Below are 13,593 nucleotides of genomic sequence, written 5' to 3'. Positions count from 1 at the left end.
ATTACGATGACATAGGTAGTGTGCACAGACACCTTCTTAATTCCAAAATGTGTTTTTCTTTTCAAAGGACTATTACAGAAAAAAAGTAAACCTGCATTGTAAACTCAGTGACTGACAAAGTCCCATGTGAAGTCCCTGCAAATTATCAGCGAGACATCAGAAAGTCAGATTTAACAAGAAGATATTATGAAGAGGCTGGCTATCAGCCAGGAAGCCACTTCTTACAGAAATTTCTGTTTTACATTCCAGGAATATTACAGAATAAAAACTGACTCCAATTGTAGAGTGTGTGCATGTTATTGGCTGGGCATTCTGTGGACTAGAGTGCTGTGAACACCACAACATTAGAACACCCATTAAAACACACTTGCACTGCTGGTAAAACAAAAGGGCAATATTCTCTCTCATTCTGATTGCTGGAATTTGTTCCCATCAGGAGGAAGAAGAACAGAATTTACACCTACCTACAATACAAAAGATCACAGAATTCATTGCTCAACTGCTAAAGTCAAAGTTACCAATGCTATCCAATAATGGCTGTCACATAGCCATAGAATTATTCATGAATGATCTTTTGCAAATCATCCCTTATTTCTACTCTATGTAAGCATGTTAGATTACTATTTCTTCTTATGTTTAGTAACTCAAACTTTCTTTCGGTCAATTCAAGAACGGCTGGTTAAATTGACTCCTTTAAAAACCGAAGTTAATAAGACGATGGACTGTAAGATATAGGAACATAAGGGGGCAGTTCAACCCATTGAGCCTGCTCTGAAATCCACTGAGATCATGACAGATCTGATAATCCTCAACTCTAGTTTCCTGCCTTTTCCATTAATCCTTGATTCCCTTGCTGATTAAAAATCCATCTCAGACTTGAATATACTTAAAGACCCAGCCACAACAGCCCTCCAAAGCATTCCAAAGATTCACTACTGTCAGAGAAGACCCACTATACTCAGGACAGTACAGTGGCTCAGTGGTCAGCACTGCTGCCTCACAGTACCAGAGATCCAGGTTTGACTCCAGTCTCAGGTGACTGTCTGTGTAGAGTTTGCACATTCCCCCTGTGTCTGTGTGGGTTTCCTCCGTGTGTTCCAGTTCCCTCCCACAATACAAAGATGTGCAGGTTAGGTGAATTGGCCATGCCAAATTGCCCATAGTGTTCAAGGATGTGTAGGTTAGGTGCATGAGTTAAGGATAAATATAGGGTAGGGGAACAGGTATTGGTAAGTTTCCCTTTGGAGGGTTGGGTGTGGACTTGTTGGGCCAAAGGGCCTGTTTCTACAATCTATTCCATGATAAGAAATTCATCCTCATCTTGTTTTAAATATGTGACTCCATATTCTGAGATTATTCCCTGTGATCCCAGACTCTCCCACAAAGGGAAACAACCTTTCTGTCCCTACTCTGCCAAGTGTCAAATAAAAATAAAATACTACAGATGCTGGAATTCTGAATCAAACACAAAGGAAGCTGGAAAAGTTGTGGAGGTCTGGCAATATCTGTGGACAAAGAAAGACTTTATGTTTTGAGCCCAGTATGACTGAAAGGAGTCATGTCAGACTCAAAAAATTAACTTTAATTATCTGTTCTGCCCAACCTGCTGAATTTCTCCAGCTTTCTTGATGTTTATTCCCCTAAGAATCTTGTATTTCAATCAGGTTACCTCTCATTGTTCTAAATTTCAATGAGGTCAGACCCAACCTACTCAAATTCTCCTTATAAGACAGTCCCTCCATAGCTGGTATCAATCTAGTGAACCTGCTCTGAACTGCCTCCAATGCCAGTAAATCTTTCCTTAAATACAGGGCCCAAAACCATACACAGTATTCCAGTTGTGGTATGACTAGTGTCTTATGCAGTTTTAGTAACTTGATACTCCATCCATTTTGAAATTAACAGAAGCGTTCAATATGCCTTTTCTGTTATCCGCTGACCTGGGATACTAGCTTTTTGTGTCTAATGTGTCCTGTGTTCTGCAGTTTTCTGCAGTCTCTCTCCATTCAAATAATATCCATCTTCTTTATTCTTCCTGGCATAACCGCACATGTTTGCACATTATATTCCATCTGCCAAGTTTCTGCCTATTTGTTTAACCTGTTCATCATGCCTCCGTAGACTCTTCTGGTCATCCTCAGCACTTGACTTTCTACTTTCCTCATCCAAGTTACTAATATATATTGTAAATTTCTGCACTGATCCCTGTGGCACTCCACTGGTTTCAGGTTGTCATCCTGAAATTGCACCCTTTATTCCTACTCTGTCTTCTATTAATCTTCTAATCCTCTATCCATGCAAATCCCCAACAAGGGCTCATAGTTTAAGTAGCCTAATGTTTGTCACCTTATCAAACACCTTCTGAAAATTTAAATATATTGCATCCACTGTTTCCCCCTTATCTATTCTGCTAATTCACTTCTCAAAGAATTCTAGTAAATTTGAGATGTATGATATCCCCTTCATGAAGCCACGCAGATTCTGCTTGACTATATTATGTGCTTCTAAATATTTCGCTATTATATCCTTTATTATACATCCTGTTCAAGTACATACCTCCTTGAAAGTGGCACCATAGATAAATAGGATGGTGAAAAAGGCATTTGCTATGCTTGTCTTCATTGGTCAGAACACTGAGTATAGAAGTTGGGAGGTCATGCTGTGGCTGTACAGGACATTGGAGTATTGTGTACAGTTCTGGTCACCCTGCTATAGGAAGGATACTATTAGGCTGGTGAAGATTCAGAAAAGATTTACCAGGATGTTGCTGGGGTTGGACGGTTTGAACTATAGGGGGAGGTTGGATAGGCTGGGACTTTTTTTCCCTGGTGCATAGGAGGTTGAGTGGGTGACATTATAGGGGTTTATAAAATCATGAAAGGCATAGATTAGGTGAATAGCAAAGGTTTTTTTTCCCTAGGGTAGGGGAGTTCAAAACTAGAGGGTATAGCTTTAAGGTAAAAGGAGAAAGATTTAAAAGAAACATGAGGGGCAACGTTTTCATATAGAGGGTGATTCGTATGTGGAATGAACTGCCAGAGGAAGTGATAGATGCAGGTACGGTTAAAAGACATTTAGACAGGTACATGAGTAGGCAAGGTTTGGAAATATATGAACCAAACACAGGAAATGAGACTGGTTTAGTTTGGGAAACGTGGTCAGCATGGACGATCTGGAACTGAAGGGTCTGTTTCTATGCAGTATGAAACTATGACTCCATAAATAACAGATGTTAAGCATACAGTTAAGCCTGTAGTTCATGTGGATATGGGAAAAAGGTGACCACAAGGGTTAGGAATCTTTCCCTCCTCACCTGAGAGTTTAACAAATCAGGGAACTCCACCAGAATCTGGTCATAACAAGTTACCTTGGACTAGTCCATTGAGGAAGGGAATGCATGCCAGTCAATGTAAAGAGACTCATATTGAATTAGTAACAGGGACCACAAAAATTAACAACAACAAAACAGCAAACGTGAAGACATGAATGGAACTAAAGGTTTACATCCTAGGGTTTTAAGCAAGGTGAGAACATTGCAAACATCGAGACGAAACCTTCCCAACTTCTTTCCATTTTGGAACCATTCCTTCCTTATAAATTTCTCATTCTGAAACTTTAAAAAAATGAGAGGCGGAAAACCAAGGAATTACAGTCCACTTATCCTAAAACTGCCGTCAGGAAATTACAAAAGTGTAAATTGAGGACAGAGTGAGTGAACACCTTTACAATGAACAGTACTCAAAGAGAACAGCATTAATTTGTAAAGGATAGGTCATGCCTGACAAACCTGATCGAAGAGGTGACTAAAGTAATGGCCAGGGAATATCTATCAATGTTATCTCTATGCACTTCCAGAAGATTATTGATTATTGGCAAAAGTTTGAAGTTTATGCAATTGAGGAAAGGTTATTGGCCTAATTAGGAACCTGACAGCTGCAGGCAGTAGAGATAATGTGTAGGTAATCCAACTGGCAGGATCAAACTAATGGCCTCCCACAAAAATTTGTGTTGTTGTCCCAAATCTTCATGTTCTGGATTTTGCATGCAGCAACAAAATCACTGTGCTTGCCATTGGCCTTGAAAAACAACATTCTACAAAGAACACCGGATTCTCTGTAACACGACTTTCTCTTTCCAAGGTGGAAATCTGACCTCAAGAGGATCTCCAGGAAGCCTACAGTGACATCAACAAGCAGGTTCAGTAGCCAATCACGGTGAAGCATTCTGACAGACGGCTAACCAGGAACTTTAAAAACAATCCATTTTCAAACAGCTAAACAAATGATCGTAAATACACTATGACAAGTCCGAAACAACTTTTTAAAAGTGTGGAGAAATAGGGAAGTTTCACCTTCGACAAAATCAGCTTATTGGATCCACAAGGGTTACTCATTTTCAAGATATTTACAGTGAGGTTGACAGAGTAGACGTGACAAGTTTTCAGTCAATTCGCTGATTCCTTAGGGATTGCCCCATGATGGGGCACTCAAGAGTGAAATTCCAGAGTAATGTAAATTTACTGATTGTCACTATTGGATTTCTGGGTTATTCTGCACATGTGCAAACTCCTGATATTGCTGTCATTTTCATTGCAGAATGATGGTGAAAGCTGATAGTTTTCTTGTCAATAACACCACAAAGTACGAGCCAGTGTAGACTATGAATGACATAAATGATGACATAGAGAGCCACTTAGCCAAGTTTGCTAATGACACAAAGATAGGTGGCATTATAAGTAATGAAGATGGAAGCCTAAAACCACAAAGAGATAATGGATCAAGTGAATGGCAAAAACTGTGAAGAATGCATTCCAATACAGGCAGGTGTGAGGTAATCCATTTTAGATCTAAAAAGCACAGGTGAAAAGCTAGAAATAGCGAAGACACAAAAAGGTATTTCTGTGCATAAATTCTTAAAATGTTACTGACAAGTACAGGAAGTGATCAAAAGTTCTGATGGAAGATACGTCTTTGTATCCTTAAGACGAGAGTACAGACTACAAATCATGCTGCAGCACACAAACCATTAATGTGAGCAATTCTGGCACCATACCTAGGCAGGAGATTGGAGGGAATGCAATACAAATTTACTGGAATGAGAGCTGGACCCCAAGGGGTAAGCTATAAGGAGAGATTACACAAACAATCCTGTGGAAATACAAATACAACAATTAACTGGCAATTTTGATTTAATTTTTCAAGATATTACAAGGGATTGACCAGGTTAGTCAAGAGAAACTAGCCCCAGTGGTTGAAGGACCTAAAGATCGGGGCCATGACTTTCAGGAGTGGAATGAGGAAATACCGCTTTCTGCAAAGGGTTGGAAGTGTGAGACTCTCTTTTGCGGATGGCAATCAATACTAGAACAATTGTTCATTTACAATCTAAGATTAAAGTGATTTGTGGCAGAGGTGAATATCATGAGTCAGGCCACAGATCTGTCATTATCTGTGAGAAATAGGCTTCCGACAGGAGGTGGGGGGGGGGAGGAATTTCAGTCAGGGACCCCAAACATCAGAGGTCTTGCATTGATATTACTGATGGCCCCCAATCAGATGGAGAATACTCCAGAGGGAGGCAGTGATCACCGGGGCTGGTGGGAATCCTACCGTTCCATTTGAGGGAGCCTGCCGGGCCAGAATCCCAATCCTGGTGGAAACAGGGCAGGAGGGGAAGGGAACAAAGGACAGTCTTTGGATGAGGCAATGCAGTGGCGAAGGTGGGGGGAGCCGGGGCAAATCTAACCACAGGTAAGGAGGTCAGGCTGGTAGGCAAGAGCATGGAAATTGGGCTCAAGATGGTCAAAAAATGATTAATTTTCACTCAACCCTCCCAGCAATTTTTGTAGATTGAAATTCCTTCCCCCTCAACCCTATGTTGAATGACACATCATTCATGAAGTTGTATATGATATGATGAAATGTATATCTGGTGGGTGAATCATCACACAATGGAAGGCATACAACATTGCATTGATACTGCGGTGGAAGAAAGTATTGTGATCAATTTCAACTCTGGCAATTTGAGCACAACTTAACATTAGATAAGTTCAACCAGAGTCCACTCACCCTGCTGGAATTATCAGTGCAAGGTCATGCCACAAATATACCCTCTCAGCTGACAATGAGATTGGCTCAGAGAGGGTCAAAACAAAGGAGGAAATCAACGTTCAAATGGACAGCACAGTGGTTCAGCGGTTAGCACTGCTACCTCACAGCACCAGGGATCTGGGTTCAGTTCCAGCCTAAGGCGACTGTCCATGTGGAGTTTGCACATTCTCTCCTTGTCCACATGAGTTTCCTCTGGGTGCTTTGGTTTCCTCCCACAGTCCAAAGATGTGCAGGTTAGGTGAATTGGCTATGCTAAGTTGCCCATAGTGCTCAGGGATGTCTAGTCAGAGGTGAATGTACAGTAGTAGGGTAGGGGAATGGGTTTGGGTGGGTTACTCGCTGGAGGGTGATGTGGACTTGTTGGACCAAATGGCCTGTAGGGATTCTCTGAGAATTATCATTAGAATAGATGCCTATATTGATTTTTTGCAAAAGGTGACAGATGCTCTTTCAATCTCAATTGCCATCTGATCATCACGACCAGTGGGAAGGCTGTTTCCCAGAATGGTCAAAGTATTGCTGTGGTTGGTGATCAGTTGCAATTATGTTTCTGTCTCACATCCAGAGTCCAATTGCAGACTTCTACACCCGAATCCAAGAGGTAGGTCATCCCCCACACACCGAACACAAGCTGCCTAGGCATCATGAGCCAAACCTAATCCAATTCCCACCCAACAGGCACTCACATGCTCATTCTCGCAGTGATAGTGATCAGGGAGAATGACTAATTGATTTTGCACGGCCCATTAGTCCAAGGATTTCTGAAGCTAATTGCATCAGCCCAGCAGCTGCCTTGGGTCTCCAAGTGTTAAACTTAATATTCTGCTGGCACTGCCATCAAGAATAATATTAGTGCAGTTGGAAGGAGTGTGATGATATCTTTACAGAAAACAATTTTTTTTTGTTTCCCCCAACTGTCAGCTCCTGTGATTAAGCTGAAGGTTCGTGTAAATTAAAAATAAAGTCGAACCAGCTGTGAGACATCTGACATTTTGTAATGATTACTGCTTAAGCAGTGTACAGTCAGAACCTGTCCAAATGTGCACTCGGAACCTGGGAAAATCATGTTGCCTTTGGAAGAAGTGACTACAAGATATTGCCATATTTCACTCGTCCATGTGTTTGAAGCTGAGGCCAAGCTTTAAAGATTCTGGGTTTAATTCCCAGCTTCCACTAAATTGTGAGCGACACATTATAGAAATGATGTGAACGCACTGGAGAGAGTACGGAGATTGACAAGAACAATTCCAGGAATAAGAAGCTTCGGTTATGAGGATAGATCGAAGATGTTGGCACTGACCTGCTTGGACAGAAGGCAGCTGAGAGGAGAGTTGATTAAAGTTTCAAAATCACCAGCAGGTTTGGTTGAGTAGATAGGGAGAAACTGTTTCCGTGCATAAAAGGAAAAAGAACGAGAGGGTATAGATTTAATGTCCAAATGAAGCAAACTGTTCTGAGAAAAGCATTTTTTTTTACAGATAATTAGTAGTTAGGGCCTGGAATGCCATGGCTGGCAATGAGATGGAGGTATGTTCAATGAGGCATTCAAGGGGGTATTAATCGATTATTTGGACAGAAATGTTGTGCAGGGATATGTGGAAAAGACAGGTGGACATCAACACTGAGTAATTGAACCAGTGTAAGCACAATGGGCCGAATAGCCTCTTTCTGCATTGTCACATAGAAAATAGGTGCAGGAGCAGGCCTTTCGGCCCTTTGGTCTGCAGTACCTTTCATAAAACATATGTTCCATATTCAATATGATCATGGCTTATCATACAACTTCAGTGTCCCGTTCCCACTTTCTCTTCATACCCCTTGATCCCTTTAGCCTCAAGGGTCATGTTCAGCTCCCTCTTGAATATATCCAAGAAAATGGCCTCTTCCTGTGGGAGAGACTTCCACAGGTTTCCTGCTCTCTGAGTGAAGAAATTCTTTCTCATCTCAGTCCGAAATAGCTTACCCTTTATTCTTAGACTGTGACCCCTAGTTCTGAACTTTCCCATCATCAGGAACTCTCTTTCCACATCTAGCCTGTCCAGTCCCATCAGGGTTTTATATGTTTCTATGAGACTGCTCCCTCTAAGTTCCAGTGAGTACAAGCCCAGTCGATCCAGCCTTCTCTCATATGTCAGTCCTGCCATCCCAGGAATCAGGGTAAAAAATGAGGTCTGCAGATGCTGGAGATCACAGCTGAAAACGTGTTGCTGGTTAAAGCACAGCAGGTTAGGCAGCATCCAAGGAATAGGAAATTTGACGTTTCGGGCATAAGCCCTTCATCATAAGCCCTTTTCCTATCCCGGGAATCAGTCTGGTGACCCTTTACTGGACTCCCTCAATAGCAAGAATGTCCTTCCACAGACTGGAAGACCAAAACTGCACACAATACTGAAGGTGTGGCTTCACCAAGGCCCAGACCTGTAGAACTGAAACTGATTTTCTAATGTAGCTACTGTCAGGCAGATGTAGATGTATAAAGGGACCTAGGTGCCCTGTTGATAAGCTGCTGAAAGATAACAGGCAGGTGCAGCAAGCTATCGTGAAGGTGCATGGAATGTTGGCCTTTATTTCAAGAAGATTTGAGTACAAATGTAGTGAAGTCCTGCTTCAATTATATAGATTTGGATTAGATTCCCAACAATATGGAAACCGGCCCTTCGGCCCAACAAGTCCACACCAACCCTCCAAAGAGTAACCCACCCAAAACCCATTCCCCTAACCTATATTTACCCCTGACTAACACCGTGGGCAATTTAGCATGGCCAATTCGCCTGAACTGCACATCTTTGGATTGTGGGAGGAAACCAGAGCACCTGGAGGAAACCCACACAGACACAGGGAGAATGTGCAATCTCTACACAATTGCCCAAGGCAGGAATCAAACCCGGTTTCCTGGTGCTGTGAGGCAGCAGTGCTAACCACTGAGCCACCGTGCTTCCCAGGAGCTCAGGTAGACCACAACTGGAGTACTGTGTGCAGTCAGGGTCTCCTCATCTCAGGAGAGAAATCACTTCCATACAGAGAATGCAGCAAAGGTTTACTGCACTCATTGAGAGGTGAGACAAACTCGGTCTGCATTCTCCAGAGTTACAAAGAATGACAGGGTGATCTCACCAAAGCCGACAATATACTTAAAGGGTAAGATATTTCACCTGGAGACATCTAGAAACTGGGTACTTCCCATCACAGAGGGCTGCGAAAGTGTAGAATGTTGGGCTGGCTCAATGAACTGAATGCGACTCCTGTTCCTATTTTCTTACACCTTCCCATCCGTGAATTTTCAATTTCTCCCCAAGCTTCCATTCCTCTGGTTCACTGTCTTTCTATCTCTTCCTAAGCTCCAGTTTCCCCTGTAAGCCAGCACTGTTCAGTTTCCAGTTCTCATTCACTGAATCCCCAACACCCCATGTTCTATCTTTAGTGCCAATCCCTCAACTCCTCATGTTGAGACCCTTTGACCAAGTCTCCTTCCACCTCCCCGCCCCCCAACCCCAAGTCTACCCAATTCTAGATTTCAATTCCACCCATGTCTCAATTCCAGAGCCTTTCTGAGTTCAGAAGCTCCTGAAACGCTCACCTGTAATTCCCAAGACTCCTGTCTGTGGAGTATTCACCTCCATTTCTTCCCCTGTGCACAAACTACCCCCAGCCATTGGCAGTCTAGATACAGGGTCTACATGGTAGTGGCTCTTTGGGTTGATGGACCAGTAACATCACCAAATTTGAGGCTTTAATAGTATCCAGCAATATTATGGAATAGAGTTGTGAGGGGAAACACGAATAACTGATTTCCTGAGTCTCTGGGGGCAGAGCTCAAGAAGGGGTGGGCCAGATTCCAGGAGACTCAGTTACTCAGGATACCATTCAGAAGCAGCTCAATGGAGTTGAACCATTGAACAGCAACATATTCCTGAGGGGCAGACTGACACTTCTCAACCTAATTCCTGTACAAAGCATACATACGCTCTTGATGCGAGAACAGCAAACAATTAGGAAAGCAGATCATAAATCAGCCGATGATCCGGGTACCGGAATGAAGACATCTTACAGCAGTTGCATAGAACCTTGATGAGTCCCTATCTGGAGTATTGTGTACAATTCTGGTCCTCTAATACTTTCTACAGTGGGAGAACAATTAAAGTTCACCAGACTGATCTCTGGGATGGTAGCTATTATTCTAAGAGGAAGAACTGAGGAGTTTGGGCTTGTATTCTCTACAGAATTTAGAATAATGAAAGGTTATCTCATTGTTGTTAGCAATATTCTTACACTGTTAACAGATTTACAGATTCCTTCATCTAGGGCTTCCACAGCAAAGTCTCAGGATAATTCAGGCTATTTAGAACTGAAGTAGAGAAGAACTTCTTCACTCAGACAGCAATGAATCTTCAGAATTCTCTATCCCAGTGAGCTGAGCGGGTTCAGTCGCTGGGTCTGTTTTAAAGATAATTTGATAGACTTCAATATATTACAGATACCAAGGAATTTCTGGATAGTGCAGGGAAATGGTGAAGGGACGGATCAGCCATGATCTAAGTGAACAGCAGAGCAGGTTTGAGCAACCAAATGGCCTCTTCCTGACCAATGTCAAACTCTTCTTACAATCAAAGGCAGAATGTACGAGGATAGTAGAAATTAGTACACGTCCTTTCCATCACGTTTTCCATCATGTTTTCTACATTCAATGCTGAAATAATTCTCTAGTCACATTTTAGAGCAAAGGCAACTCTTGGGGTCGACGCCTTCCAAATGCCTCCAAGACAAGGCAAGAAAATGCTGCACTTGTCAATCTACTGTAATGTATCCTCAAAACTGGGCTTATGGCCCAGTCTGGGAAACAAAGGCCCAAAACATTGAATAAATCTTTCCAACAATGTTCATTTGACAAGACCCCTCCTACTCACTTCTATTGGAAAAGAGTGATAAATGCTCGGTGATAAATCATAATCCGTCATAGAACACGCATTGTTTAAACTTTCCTCGCAAATTAAAAACATACAAGGTACTCTCTCAATAACTCATTTATTTCAGGGCCAACAACATCATTTTTAGTTTCATGCTTCACAAAGATGAACTCCCCACGGCATGGGCTTCATTACATTCTTTGAAGCTAAAAAAAGGAAGAAGAAAATGATACAAATCACTCTCTGCGCTTTAAAGCAAATTGTTGTCTGTTGTCTCTGGCTACATTGTTAATGAAGAAACCACAAAATCATATAAACTCGCACATGTAACCAATCTCAAATATAAAGCTTCAGTGGATAATGAAAAGCCATACGCAGGAGTGTAGAATTCAGAAAGGAAAAGGTCAGTTAACCCAACAAGTCTACTCCTCTTCAAACCACAGCTAATCCACTTTATCCTGGACATAACCCAACTCATTTCTGAGGTGATGCTTTGACTCAATATGCAACCCAAACAACTTGCAGCTATATAGTAACCAATGTACCTGGAGGTTTGAACAATACCAAATGATCTACCAGCCGTGGAGGTTTCAAGCTGCATTTGATTTTATTGTGAAGGATGAGATTTCTGATCACTTAAAAGTGTATGTTAAAACTAGGGCAAAGTCAGCATGGTTTCATCAAGGTGAGATCATGACTGACAAATCTGCTAGAATTCTTTGAGCAGGTTAGCCCAAGGAGAATCAATCGATGTTATTTACCTGGACTTCAAGAAGGCCTTTGCAAGGTGCTGTACAGGAGGATGCCGAGTAAGATCAGGCCCCATGGTGTCAGAGGCAAGGTGCTAGCACGGATAGAAAGCAGAGAGTGGGGATAAAAGGGTCCTTCTCAGGATGGCAGCCAGTGATGAGCTGTGTTCCGCAAGGGTCAGTGTTGGGACCATAAGTTTTCACTTTGTACGTTAGTGATCCAGATAAAGGAACCGAGGGCATTTTGGCTAAGATTGCAAATGATACAAAGATAGGGAGAGGGACAGGTAGCATTGAGGAGATGGGGAGGCTGCAGAAAGATTTGGACAGGTTAGGAGAGTCGGCAAAGAAGTGGCAGATGGAGTGCAACATGGGAAATTGTGAGGTCATGCACTTTGGTAGGAAGAATAGAGGCATGGACGATTTTCTAAAAGGGGAGAAATTTCAGAAGTGTGAAGTGCAAAGAGACCTGGGAGTTCTCGTCCAGGATTCTTTCAAGGTAAACTTGCAGGTTGAGTCAGTAGCTAGGAAGGCAAACGCATTGTTGGCATTTATTTTGAGAGGACTTTAATATAAAAGTAGGGAGAAACTTCTGAGGCTCTATAAAGTTCCGGTCAGACAATATTTAGGCTGTTGTGCACAGTTTTGGACCCCTTATTTCAGGAAGGATGTATCAGCCCTGGAGCTGGTTCAGAGAATGTTCACAAGAGTGGTCCCAGGAATGAAAAGCTTAACATTTGAGGAAAGTTTGAGGACTCTAGGACTCGACTGAATAGGAGATTAGAAGGGTGACGGGGGATCTAATTGAAACCTACAGAACACTGAATGGCCTAGACAGAATGGATGGTGGGAAGATGTTTACATTGGTCGGAGAGACTAGGACCAGAGGGCACAGCCTTTGAATAAAAGGAAGACCTTTTACAACAGAGATAAGGAGAACCTTCTCCAGCCAGAGATTGGTGAATCGATGGAAGCCACTGCCACAGAAGGCTGTGGAGGCCAGGTCACTGAGTATATTTAAGATGGAGATAGATAGGTTCTTGATTGTCAAGGGGATTAAGGGTTACAGGGAGAAAGTGGGACAATGGGTTTGAGAAACTTAACATCCATGATTGAATGGTGGAGCAGACTCGATGGGCTGAATGGCCTAATATCTGCTCCTATGTTTTATGGTTTTATTTGCTCTTGGGATATCAGCATTGCCGGTGAGGCCAACATTTATTGTTCATCCTAACTTTCTATGAGGAGGTATGTGAATATACAGTAGCTTTAAGAGGTGTATTTTATCCATTTTTTTGAAGAGGGGTTTTAAGGCAGGGAAGGTGAGCTGACTGTTGAAAGTCCATAAAGTAAATGGCTTGTGAGGCGTTGGCTTTTTTTTAAAACTAGGAATAATAGAAGCAACCTGAACGGGTGGAACAAGCTCCTATAGAACTAGGATTTTTAGTTTTAGCTCTCAGTTACAGCAAAAAGCTGTGGGGTTCTCTTCCTGCTGCTGAAGTTGCATGTGAGACAGTCTGTTTCACTGAATTTTGCTTTTTCCAAGGGTGTGCTTAGAATAGAATAGAATAGAGACCCTGCCGTGGAAACAGGTCATTTGGCCCAACAAGTCCACACTGACCCTCTGAAAGGCATCCCACCTAGACGCATCCCCCCATTTCCCATGGCTAACGCACCTCATCTCACCATCCCTAAACTGGGATGTTATGATATTGGAACAGTTAATTCATAGCACTTAATAATCTAGTATTCTATTAAGTTTTCCAATAAAGTTAAATTATTCCAATTTCTTCTTTCTTTTGTTGTATTTTAACTGTAGTGTTTGAATAA

At 42.2% G+C, this 13,593-nt stretch overlaps 1 protein-coding gene across 2 annotated transcripts in view; it reads right to left on the bottom strand.

Moving 5' to 3' along the window:
- Positions 1-13,593, bottom strand: part of gpc5b (glypican 5b) — a 593,135-nt gene that overhangs the window by 350,371 nt on the left and 229,171 nt on the right. The window lies entirely within an intron of this gene.

Source organism: Hemiscyllium ocellatum, chromosome 13 (genome assembly GCF_020745735.1).
Source record: "Hemiscyllium ocellatum isolate sHemOce1 chromosome 13, sHemOce1.pat.X.cur, whole genome shotgun sequence".
In the NCBI taxonomy this organism is placed as follows: Eukaryota; Metazoa; Chordata; class Chondrichthyes; order Orectolobiformes; family Hemiscylliidae; genus Hemiscyllium; species Hemiscyllium ocellatum.
This window is presented reverse-complemented; position numbering and strand designations above follow the sequence as displayed.